This window comes from Halyomorpha halys, unplaced genomic scaffold (genome assembly GCF_000696795.3).
Source record: "Halyomorpha halys isolate HHAL.00 unplaced genomic scaffold, Hhal_1.1 Scaffold70.1, whole genome shotgun sequence".
Taxonomy (NCBI): Eukaryota; Metazoa; Arthropoda; class Insecta; order Hemiptera; family Pentatomidae; genus Halyomorpha; species Halyomorpha halys.
The window spans coordinates 218,502-232,486 of NW_027108636.1; positions in this window are offsets into that span (position 1 = coordinate 218,502).

The window sequence follows — 13,985 nt, forward strand, 5'->3', positions numbered from 1 at the left end:
AAATACTTTATTCATTCATGCTGCCCAAATACATCGGGTTGCTACATTACACAGAATACTGATCAATCCGTGATCGGATATATATAAATTACATATTTTTACATGATATAATATAATAGAAAAAAAAACATTTTTTTTTCTTTTTTCCCAGTTTTATTTTACAATTAATTCTAGTCTACACACTGAATACAAATATTTCAATTTATTCCTTTTTTCTTTCCCCTTCTTGTCCCTTCCATTTCACAATTTTTACTTCATTTGATCGACAAATGTGCGATAAAAGAAATAATAAGAATTATTTAAGGAAGTATTCATACAGGTGGATTGGAAACTAGTTACAAATAAATACTTCCTTAAATTTTTTTTTGTTGACATATTTTCGTGTTTTATATTTTATTTATTTTATGTTGTATCAATTCTTACAATGAAAAAAAAATGAAAAAATAATTTTATTTTGGGACATATGTCCCCTAAGAATAAATACATTCAGATTTTTGTCTGGAAATCACAAAATGAAATTACACCGCAATCTTTGCTTAACTACTGTTTATAATGTTAATCAATATATGCTTAACTTATACTGTTTACAATGATGCGGGGGTTTGGTTATGCAATAAGTGAAGGAATAGGTGTTGTTTAAAGGAAAGAATGGATGAGGACTGGCGAATGGAGATGGAAGAGAATTCCAGAAGGAGGTTGCACGGATGACGAAGGATTTGCTGAAGGTAGTTCTATAGGAAGGTATATATAAATTAACCAGTTGAGATCTGGTGTTTAATTAATATTGGATGAACTAAGAGTGAGGAGATCAAGGAAATAGGTAGGTTTTTTGATTTTAAGAACTTGGAATAGGAAAACACCAAGGAGGTATTGCCTTCGGGAGGTTGGATAAAGCCACTTCAACTCGGTTTACCAGCGGGAGACTTGAGAGCGCCTATAGAACCCAAAGATAAATCTTACAAAACAATTAATGAGTCTCTTCAGTCTCAACTCTAGACTTGCAGATAGCCCTCCATAGACCAAGGAACCGCAGTCTAAGTGGGGGAAGAGGAGAGAGGATACTAGGAGCTGTTCTGAGGAATGGAATTACGAAATCTTAGGGTATTGTTTAAGTACAGTGATTTGGGAAATATGATTATTCCAGGAGATGTGTTGGTCGAAGGTGATTCCAAGGTTTTTTATTGTAGGATATAAGTGAATTGGTTGTTTGTTAAAGAAGAGTAGAGGACAGCAAGGGAGGGAAGAAAGGAGGCGCTTGGAACCGATAAGAATGGACTTGGTTTTTTTAACATTTAGGTTCAAATCATTGTTTAACGCCCATGTGTTAATACTATCAATACCTTCTTGTATCTTTTGGAGGGCCTCGAGCATCTTGGAAGGATGGAAGAATAGATAAATTTGAAGATCGTCTGCATATAGGTGGTATTATGTGAGGTGAATAGAATACAATATTGTATCTTGTTTTCATGTAGCCCTGCAAAGTGGGACGAAACGTTGGTTAACAATAAGTAGTGTTTCTACTATCATATGGCCAACTATCTTCTTTTAAAATTTAAATTAGGAGTGCCCTACTTTTTTATCCCTTAAGCGGTGTCCCGTGAGCATTTAGCTCATGGGAGATCATTGGTACTAGGTTTTTTATATAATTGGATGTGATGATGACCAATATCTTTACGATTACTTTCAATACAACGTGAAATTGAAATTTTTTTTTTTTGTTTTTTTTTAATAATTTATTTATTGATATTTACAACTGTATACACATATATACAACAAGTAAATTTGCTGTAGGTGACATAGTGACATGATAAAAACATGTGGAGAATATCGCGAGGCCATCTTCTTTTCAGACGCCTAGGAGGATTATTAGGTAATGAAGGAGAAGCCAGGTTAGAAACAAGTGGATTTGGGTGGTTGAGAAGTTTATTATGGAAGGAACGGTATCTGGTTCTGGCCAAATCGGCAACATATGGAATAAATTGAAATTGTAAATTGAAGCTTTTCCATCCAAGAAGAATCCAAATTTCATAAAAGAGCTAAGATCTTGCTTCGGTTAATGATTTAAAAAAAGAAACAGGGGTGGTGTCTTGGAGAGCAAAATGCATAAATGAAAAAAAAAAGATATGACGTTAGGAGTGTACTAGTGATACTAGGGAAATATAAACGTTTATTTCTCATCATGAGCAAAACGCTCATGGTTACACATCTCCCGGGTTAAAAATTAGATCTTTAATGTTCTCACATCTTCAAGGCTGGTTTTATTGTTTAAATAAAATAATCCAATTTAAGTCTTATATATGCTTTATTATTACTTAAAATGTGCAATGTTTCGGCCAACCTGACCATCCTCAAGGAAAATCTTAAGTATAAATTTACACCTTACATCCAACAATTAAAAACCTACCCAGGCCAATAAAGTTAGTCAAATCGACTGCCCTACAGTTTTATTTAATGATGTTACTCTTACCCCTGTCGAACAGATCCGCTACCTTGGACTACATTTAGACAACCTGGAATCCTCACACAAGACTGAAAAGACCGGAAACTGCACGTCGATTTCGACTATTACAGCACTTACTTGACAAACGGTCTAAACTTCCAATTCATTACAAAAGACTGATCTACATGACTGTAATCAGGCCAATCTGGACATTTTGAATTGAGCTTTGGGGCTCCACTAAACCTTCGAATTCCTCTCGTATTTAATCCTTACAGTCCAAAATCCTTCGTAAAATCCTCAATGCTCCTTACTTTGTTACAAATAAAATCATACATAAATACCTAGCCCGAACCAGATATCACTCCTTCCATTATAAACTCTCTAACCACTCAAACCCCCTAGTTTCTAATATTCCATTCCTGACAATCCTCCGAGACGCCTGAAAATAAGATGGCCACGAGACCAGCTAATGCAAAATGGCATTAGAGTGGTAGTTTATCTACACGCCTGTAACACTCCAATTTAATTTAGATCAGATTTACTAAATGTATTATAATGTACAGTTGTAAATAGCAATAAATAAATATTTAAAAAAAAATTACTATCAATAACTTATTACAATAGTGTTAAGTTAATCTATAATCCAAAGTTTTAAAATTTAATGGAAAAGTGACATAATAGGTTGATTTGACTACATTCATTGAACTGGGCCGAATAGCCTTTAAAAAGTTTTTAATTGTTAGATTTGAGGAGTGAATTTATATTTAAGATTGTCTTTGAGTAATAATAAAGCATGTTTGAGACTTAAATTGGAACAAATTATTTTATTTACCAAATGAAAAGTTAGAATTTAAATAATTGTTATCCTTCCCACTGTTCTTTACGGATTTGAAACGTGGCCTTTTCCACTAAGGTAAGTATAGGCCCTTAAGGTTATTGAAAAAAAAAATATTATGTAAAATATTCAGGACGTTAAAAATTAATTAAAAGATAATCAACAAGTGACATCAATTAATGTTTATGTAAATATTTACAAGTTATAAATAAAAATTAGAACCATGGTGAAAATAGCAGCAGGTAAAAAGGCCGAAACGATACTAAAATGTAAAAAAAATATAAATATGTACTACTACGAGTATATTAATGGTTCTTCATAATAAATAAAATTATGAAGTAATAATTAAAATAAATGGAATTTGGTCCGGGTGTGGTCAAATTAAATTCAAATAGTAATATTCTGTACCATTTTATTTGAGCCAACGTTTCGCCCCACATTGCAGGGCTTCGACAGGGCTGTTTTGACGGAAGTCAAGTCAGAGACCGAGCGAACGGTCTAAATTATGTGCACCAGAGTTGAGCCCAAAAAGAATCGAATAAAGAGAGACGAATACATTTTTATTTGAATAAAAATACGACTAAACAATCTGAATACTTTTTTATTCAAATATTTGAAATATTATGTGATCGAATAAAAGATTAGTCGAATACAATATTATTCGATTAAATATTTAATCCAATAACAATTAGATTTATTTTAATCACTTATTTTTACCATTTTCGTTGGCTCAAATAAAAATAGTACAAAATATTATCATTTGAGTTTAATTTTACCGCACCCGGACCAAATTCCATTTATTGTTACACACGGTTAATCAGCGATCTTCCGATAATTAGAATAGTTTTCTTAACTGAAAACTAAATTTGTAAATATTTCAGAGAAACCAGCACTCAATTTCGATTTCGCTAGGCATTGGCTAATATTGGTTTTTAATGGTGAGCAGAAGGTAATCAAGCCAGTTCTAATTTAGATCATTTTACGAAGTGTATTGTAAAAATCTGATTGAAAAGTAAAAACCGCACCTCATTGAGATTAAAATTATGAAACATTATTATTTCTAAAAAGTTAAAAATATTTGCTTTCATTTACTTATGTATGAAATTTATAGTAAGAGAGGTGTAATGCTTGATATTTTGTAATTTCGAAATTCCTTCGCATTCTATCCAAAAACAAAAAATTTCAAATTTACAAAACTATTAGCCTATTAGCCCTTCCCACAGTTCTTTACGGATGCGAAACGATAAATCTCACACTAAGAGTAGAATATCTCTTTGAGGTTTTTGAACGTGTTACCTAAAATATTCGGACTAAAAAAGGAAGAGTTAACCGGAGAATTTAGATAATAAATCGATGCGAAAGCGTGCCATCTTAAGATCGATAGCATTTTCATTTTCTAAAGCTCCTAAAACATAAAATGGTACCCTAATATGTAAGAAATCAGAAAAGTAAAAATAAATCGATGCGCGAGCATGCGATCTTGAAGTCGATTGCATTTTCGTTTTCTCCGTTTTAAGAAACATACAAGAGGCCCTTACATGTTCAGTATCGAAACAGTTAATATAAATCCACACACGATTTTAAAATCAATAGCATTTTCGTTTACTACTCGTTTAAAATATGTAATGGGACCCTCATACATTAGAAATCGAAAATGGTAAAAAATAAGCGATTAGAAAAAAAAAAATCTAACTGGTATTCGATTAATTTATTCGATGGATTTATATTTCAAATATTTGAATAAAAAAGTATTCGGATTGTTTAGTCATATTTTTATTCAAATAAAAATGTATTCGTCTCTTTTCATTCGATTCCTTTTGGCTCAACTCTGGTCTAGATAATTTAGACCGTTTATCTAGTAAATTGCTCTTTAAACGATGAATATTGGCGTTATTCTGGGACCTTTGGATTAAATCTTTTATTATTACAAGTTTTGAAGAATAATTAATTTAAATTTTCAAAAACACCAGTAAATTCTGTTGAATAATGTTGAGTATGATTCAAAGTTTCTAAGCATCTATTTGAAACCTCCCAAGTGCAAATATAATTATTTAGTTAACTTGAACAGCTACCAGGTAGCAGCACCTGCGTATAGTAGCTTTGAAACAATTTGCATTGAACAATGGCTGAGTAAACAAGACAAATAAAGGGAATTAATTGAGTCTATTTGTTAGCTACAATTGGATTGGGATCATAAACAATATGAGTATTGTTCTCAGCTCCCTTGTAAGCTCAATAATTATAACACAGTGAATCATAGATCAGAAATAAGCATACGATTTTATTTGAAATAAACAAATCGATATCTCCCCCAAATTGTAAGTTTCAGAGTCGTCTAAAATGAATTTTTATTAGCAAAAAATATAATATTCATAACGAACTACAGCTAGAAACTGTACAACACATTACATGGAGACAAATTCTTTGACAGTTTCCCTGCTTCCTTCATTCCAGTTTTCCAATCACCCCATCCCCCCTTCCTGCGAGGTGGCAGGGCAGGAAAGGTTCCTAAAACCCTGTAAACACTACCCTATAACTCCTTTCTTCTCATGCAACCCCCCCCCCCCATTACTCTTTTTTCGACTTCTGACTTTTTTTTTATTATTTAACATTATCTTTTGTCTTTAAATATTAACTGTTTTATTTTTCTCTTATCTGCTCAATCAGCAGAGAATATCACCTCCGGATATTTTCTAGTCGTATTCATATGGAAAGGACTCATCAAAACAACAAGATAAGTATTTCACATTATACCTTCAAGTACCATTGGTAGAAAAAATTAATATTCAATTTGAATTATGTAACCATACGTAATGCAACCTATTAATTTAATGTTTTTTTCTTTTTTAGAGGGACAAAAAAAAAAAAAATATAACAATTTTGTAAATTCACCTAACAACCCAATACTACTATATAGAAAACCCTGTATATGATGGCAGCTATATCTTGTAAAATTGTACTTGTTACTGGTACAATGGAAAATTAAACTACAAAAGCGTATGTTGGGCTCCAGCTACTGATCCGATTCGACTAAAAAAATCCTTATAGTACAAGAGTCCAAGAGGAAATATACCCAGGGCCGCCCATACCTCAGTGGTTAAGACCAGTCTAATCAATTTGATGTCTATTGGCGGTGCTGGTTCGAATCCCGCCTGGGTCGTTGACTTTTTTCATTAAGTGGTGGGCCCACAAAACGAAAAACTTGGACCCCCAACTATGGTTAGTCAGTATACGAATCCAATTGGAGTCTTGGACAGAAAAAAAAAAAAGGAAAAAGGAAGATGGTCTGGGTGCAGTCACAAGAATTCTAACGAATCTGGCTGGGCAGAAAACTGTTTTCTATAGCCGTGAGTCAACTCCTGTGGGTTCTGGAGCCCTCCTGGGGTCCACCCAGCCTCTTAAATTGGGTAAAAATTCAGGCGATTGAGCGTGATTCTGACCAAATCACCTCCTTGCAAAAACCGTTGGTCTAGTAACAATACTTCTTTACAAATGTACTCAAAAATCAGTAGTTAGTGAATTTATTATGAGAAATATATATCTCAGGAACCATGAGACGTCCAGATGTCTATTAGAACTTAAATTAAAGCTAGTTCACAGTGTTATAAAGTAGTTTGTGACGTTCAAATCCTTAGGAGTTTTCATAATATTTGACAAAATAAATTGATTTCTAGTTGTTTGGACAAAATTGGTTATACAGTTTTCATATTCATAGGCAAATATTATAAAAACTACTTTATAGCACATTAAACTAGCTTTAATTTGAGTGCTAATAGATATCTGCACGCCTCGTGGTTCCTAAGATATAGATTTCTTACAATAAATTAAAAAAATTACTGATTTTTCATGAAATGTTGGTTTACAAAAAAAAATTTCTCGGTAACTACTGAACATAAACAGCTCTACTAGGGCTCACATTTTAGTAAATGTACTATACTATAAATAATATTCTATTAGATTTTTTAGTGTTTTATATAGTTTCAAAGACATAGAGATTAGAATGAGAAATTATTTCTTTTAACTTGGAAGAAGATAGTTGGAAACGTCGGACAATAAATAGTTGTAAAGTATTTTTGTTTCTCTTTTGACCGCAACCTTGACCATCTTCTTATATATCAATTTTTACGGTCAACTATATATACATACACAAAAGAAATAATTTGAAGAAGTGTTTATTAATAACTATGAAATATAGCAACAATTCGCTAGTTAATTTAGTCACCATCTCTGTTTCACTCTGACAGGCCTGACGATGCCCTGAAAAGTGGGGAGAAACGTAGGTTAACAATCAATGGTTTTATTTTACTATTTTGACACCTTTATTGATTTCCATCTTCTACTATCTTCATATAATATTTTTTTTAACGTTTTGAAACAGCCACCATTTTGTATTTCTCTATTTATACTTGGCAGACTCATCAATTTTGACTAGTTTTTATTAATGTATTTAAAAAAATTGGGTGAAATAACTGCCTTTTTTTTCCGCCAGGTTGTACTTTCAATTTATATTCAGGTAATTCACAATAAGAAGTTTAGCAGTCAGAATTAACATGCGGCTATTCGTAAAATAGTAACAAGTGACGAGGACAGAAATAGTGCTGTCACTCAGAACAGAATGATAATGGAGGCTGGAACAAAAGGAAGATTTATCTACTGCAGGAGATGGTCAGTCCAAAAGACCAATGAATAGAACCCTGAGAAAACATTGTCCCCAATTAGTGGAAGTACTACTAAAGAATGCACTATCTTTTATTGTTATAGTGCTTTTCTGTATAGTCTCAAATACATTTTCCTGACGCTGGGTCAAGTTTATGTTTTTTCTAAACATTTTATTTTTTAAATAACTGTAAATTTAATTTATTTCATATATATATGATTGACTGTATTATTTATTTAAGAAGAAGATGGCCGGAAGTGCGGTCAGAAGAAATAAAATAATAGTTTACTATTTATTTGCCGACATATTTTGTAGATCTCCATCGGAGCTAAAAAGATACAAAAACGACTAAATATATTTTGACATAGTAGGATAATAAGATAGGAACAGGTAAATTAAGGTAGGGTTAAAATTATGTTAATATAAGTGTAAAGAAAAGTATATACAAATGATATTTCCTTTTAATCCGCTCCTACCTCTCTGATAGAACCTTTAAAGTAAATCATAACCTAACCTACTCATCTCTCTTTTCACATTCCGCTGGTGTTCCTCAAGGTAGTATCTTAGGTCCCATTCTTTATACGGTTTATAAAGCTGACATCCTAACCCACCCTAACAACATACGCTGGTGACCCTACTAATGGCTCACAAACACTATAGACACACATAACAACCATTGAAGAATGGTGTCAAAACTGGATAATCAAAATAAATCCTGACAAATCTCATCAGATCACCTTTACTCTCCGTCTTAAACCTCTGCCCTCCTGTCCTACAGTATCCCTTCTAAATACTCCACTAATGCCTGTTGAACAGATTCGATACTTAGGGCTTCATCTTGACAGGAGACTTAATTGAAATCCACATACAAGACTCAAACGACAGGAAACTGCTCCTAGATTTCGATTGCTACAACATCTACACACAAACGCTCTAAACTTCTCATTCACTACAAAAAATTATTATACATTATGATAATTAGACCAAGTTGGACATATGGAATTGGGCTCTACCAAACCATCAAATTCCTCCCGCATCCAATCCTTACAATCCAAAATCCTACGTAAAATTCTTGATGCTCCTTATTACGTTACAAATAAACTCATCCACAAAGACCTTAACATCCCATTTGTTGCAGATTTGGCCCAAAACAGATGTGCGTCTTTTTATTCCAAACACCTTATCCATTCTAACCCATTAGTTCTTAATATCTCATTCTTATGATATTAGATAATCCTCCGAGGTGTCTGAAAAGAAGATGGCCAGGGGACCTTCTAATTTAAATTAATCTTTGAAGTACCACCAACGGGTGGTGGTTCCTTCCCAAGATTTTCAAGTGTAAATGAAAAATTCCACATAGTTACTTACTGTATTTATTATTTGTACACTTGTAAATAAATAAATAAAACTATATACATACATAAATAAAAATAGATATTATATAAAATAGACAATGATAAGAATATACATTATATAAAAAATGTACGTAACTATTAAGTTAAAAATGAAGAGGAGACCTACAACACGTAAAAATAGAAAAGAAGATACAGTAGGCCCTCGACTTTCGCACATAATTGCTTCCTGAAAGTGTGTGCGAATGTTGAATGTTCGAAAGTAGAGGGTTATAAAAAGAATATTGACTTAAAACTGTGTTTTAGAGTATTTATCTATCAATGTGTATACATAATGAAGTTAGTAAGTGCTTTCGGGAGTTCCCTTTATAAAGTTGTCAAGAGTTAATTGAATACCACACATTCTTTTCTTTTCTTAGTAATGATTTCTGTAACACGATGTGTCATTCTCAATTACCCTGCGTACTTGAAATAAATGTTCTCCATTGGCATCACATTCCATGATAGTCAAGATACGTATTTTTATTTGATTTACAAACGACCGGAAGCAATTCTTTATTTCGCCCTTCCAATGCTCTGGGATTAAGGTCCGAGAATTAGACCAAGACGTATAAGGGAGGATTGTGTCAAGACTGCTCTTTTGTATTTGGGTTTGGACGGGCGCCATTGGATAACGAGATAGCGATTAATGATATCATCATCGATCGCTTGATATCAATATCAATCATAAAAAGTACTGTTCTTACGAAGATAGTGACATAAACTACTTTATAGTAAGTTAAATTGCCATTATTTTGTGGTGGCAAACATATGAACGTCTTAAGGTTCCTGAGATTTATTTTTTTTAAAAATCTAAAAGTTTTTACAACTAAAAATTAACATTTTGTGATTTTATTATGTCAAACATTATAAAAAAGACTATTCTTAAGAAGATACACGTTATAAACTGTTCTTTAGTACATTGTGACTAGCTTTAATTTGAGTGCTGGCAGACATCTGTACGTCTTTTGGTTCCGAAGATATAGATTTCTCAAAATAAATTCATTAACTACTCATTTTGCAGTAAATTTTTTATGAAATGTTACTTTTTAAAAAGCTATATCTCGGGAACTATTAAACGTAAACAGCTCTATCAGGGCTCATTTCTTAGTAAAATTATCATACTTTAAATGATATTCTCTTAGGTTTTCTAGTGTTGTTGGTACTATTAAAGATATAGAGCTCCAAATGAAAACTTATTTATTTTTTTTAACGTTTTGAAACAGCCACTATTTTTATTCCCACCCACCTATACTTGGCTGTCTCATCAATTTAGTCTAGCAATTATACATAGTTTTCATTAAAGTAATAAAAAATTGGGGTGAAATAACTGCCGTGACGAATAAAGTTTGGGAACCGCTGATCCAATGAACCCCCAAAAAAATGAAAACCTCTATTTAATATTTGCCAACCATCTTCTCCTCATTTATCATCCACGGTCAACTATCTCTCATAATTAGTAATCATTTAGGATTTTTTAAAATTCCTCTCGTATCCAATCCTTACAATCCAAAATCCTAAATGCACCCTACTTTGTAACAAATAAAATCAGCCACTAAGAAATTAATGTTCCATTTGTAACCGATCTAGCCCGAACCAGATATCAATCCTTCCATTACAAACTCCCTAACCACTCAAACCCATTAGTTTCTAATCCTGCTTCCTCTTTTATTCCGAACAATTCTCTGAGGCGTCTGCAAAGAAGATGGCCTCGAGACCTTATATTGTAAAAATGTTTTTAGAGTGCTACCATTGGGTAGTTTCTCAACATGCTTGTACCATACCATTATGATTTCATCAAATTTACTTGATGTATTTATGTACAGTTGTAAATATCAATAAATAAATTTAAAAAAAAAGGATTTAAAAAAATTAATGAAATAAACTGAAAAAATTATTAAATTGTTACCAGTTTTTAGGTGATATTTACGAATCCCTTATTAAGAAAACATCCAGCAATAGGTTAGCCGTTTTGCATTTCCTCAAATTAAAACTGTTTTTATATCTTTAAACCTACATGTTTTTAATTCATTCTGGTTTGAATAAAATAATTGAAAAAGAAAGAAAAGATATACATACCTCATAAACTCTTCACCATCTTGAAAATGGCGAACTTTGAGAGAAAAAAAAATAGTACATGATTACATAATTGTTTTTAGTAGTTCGTAATTATGAATATAAATGATGGAAAATTTAAATTGTTCTATGTAACAAAATTTATATTTTTTTTTGTTTTTAGAAAACTTTCAAGTTCTAACGTTGTATATAGAAAATAATTATATACTATATTTAGAAGCATATCAGAACTAGATTGAAATTTTATCAATTTCACTTTTAAAATAAAATTGATTGATATTAAAAATTTAACTTTTTATTTAGAATAAATAGAAAAACAATGAAAAAGTTTTGTATTTTATTTTTGAAAAGTGACATATTAGGTTTGTTCCAACATCAACCACTTCTGACTGTCAGGGACTTAACGAGTTTTCCCACCCAAACCTGTACTGCGCAGGCTTCATACAGTTTTGTACAGACAGAAGTGGTTGTTGGAACAAACCTTTTTTGTCAAATAATTCAGTAACTGTGGAGTTTACAAAATGGTTATAATTATGTTCATTTGAATGAAAACGTTTTAGAGTATTAGTAGATATTTAGTTTTTCCTACATTTTTAACACCTAAAGTTTTAATTTTTTTTATTTTTGTATATGGTATTAATTAGCAAGGATTTAGGATTGACAATTAGATAAATGGAGGGTTCCTTGTTTACTGTTTCCAACTAAGTATGAAAATTTCTTTAAAAGCAAAAAAAAGAAAACGTAAAGAGATCTAAATAGAGATATTATAGAGATATATCCTTGGTGTTTTGTAAAAATGGGGAATTCAAGAATTCTTAGGAGAGTATATTTTAAACTTTACTCTTCAAGGAAATTCTTTTATGATACTTACCCTGGTTATGTTTCACATATTTAAACTAATTAGTATAATGAACATTCCAGTTAAAAGTCGAAAATCCAAAATACTCCATTTGTTGAATTCAAACTTTTTGAAGAACACAATTAGGCGATAAGTACTCATTTCCACACTCCCTTGGAACATTCATCAGAGATAAATAGGATGCCATGTGAAAATATCATTGACAGTATGTCTTACTTCATAACAATTAGTTTTAGCATTTTCAATTTTTGTTCTACAATAATTTAGCAGTTTTATAAGGGAAATAATATTTAAAAAAACAATGAAAGTGATTTACAAACACATTACTGGTATTCCCCTTATTCAAGTGAATCATTCTTCATTCATCACACTATTCAAGTCATCATCACTATGACTATAAAGACCAACTTTGGGCAGCTGAAGATATCATCAAATAACATCAGCATAGATGGGTTGCCATATTTCTAGTATGGTAGAAAACAGATTGGCAAGAGTTATATTTGAAACAAAGCTAGAAGGGCATAAATCAAGAGAAAGGCATGGGAAGGCACATTCCAGGTGGCTTTTGACTAAATAGGGTCCTATTTGTTATTATTTTTATCCATTACTATATTAGAGTTTTAAAATGTCAAAACAAAAACAACACAAACTACCAGCAACGAACCTATCAAAATGTCAGACAAAATGGTATGGGGCTCATCTGGAAGCTTTGATGCTTGAAGTCATTTTTTTTATTGAAAATTAAAATGGTTTTAATGCTTATTTCACAGTTTTAATTTTCAATCACGATCAACTCTATCATCTCAGAAATGTAAGTCATCATTACTCTTCATTTAATTTTTATTTCATTTTGAAGGATAGAATACTTCAAATTGTGGAATTTTTTAACGGAATTCAATAATGAATCTTTTGTGGAAAATTTACCGGTATTATCAGAAGGTAACACTAAATCTAGTCATTTTTTAACAATATATTTATTAAATAAACTAAAGGGTTATTTAGAGAAATAATTATTTGACGTAATAATCCCAATCAAATAACTACCTATATTGATTTCTTGAAATAATTATTCATTAAAATAAGGCAATGTATTTCTGAAATGCTAAAAGAAGAAAATATTTCTCCATTTAAAACACATTGACAAGTAAAATCAACTACTCTGCCCAATAATATAAATGTTTATTTTCTTACCATCACATCATTGTTTTTTTGAAATTTTAAAATCTTTATTAACTCGAGAGAGGGTACTCTTATCATTTTGGTTACTCTAATGATCAGGTTTGAGTGTCCCAACTGATAAAGCTCTCAGGAACTTCGTGATACTCAATATTTATTAGAATTTAGAAATAATTTAAAGAGTTCAAGGCAGATAGTATTGGACCATCTATACAAAACTTCTTGTATTTTTCAAGCATTAAAAAATCCCACTCATGATAGATAATACCAGAGAACATAATATTGTGAGGAAAATGAGATGAAAGAGATAAGTTTTAAATAAGAAAATTATACATTATCAGTGCTCCAGAACCAGTGGTGCCCAGAGCCTTGGGGGTGGGCAACATGAGGTTACTTTTAGCAGATATTTTGTTTAGCGGTCCTGGTATTTTAATGTTGAAAGATTTAAACAGGTAAGTGCACTTTAAAGTGCCTCAAAATTCTCTTTTAAAAAATAAAATTTTCAAATATTTTGCTGAGGAGACACTCTTTGTCACAAATCGTGAGAGTGG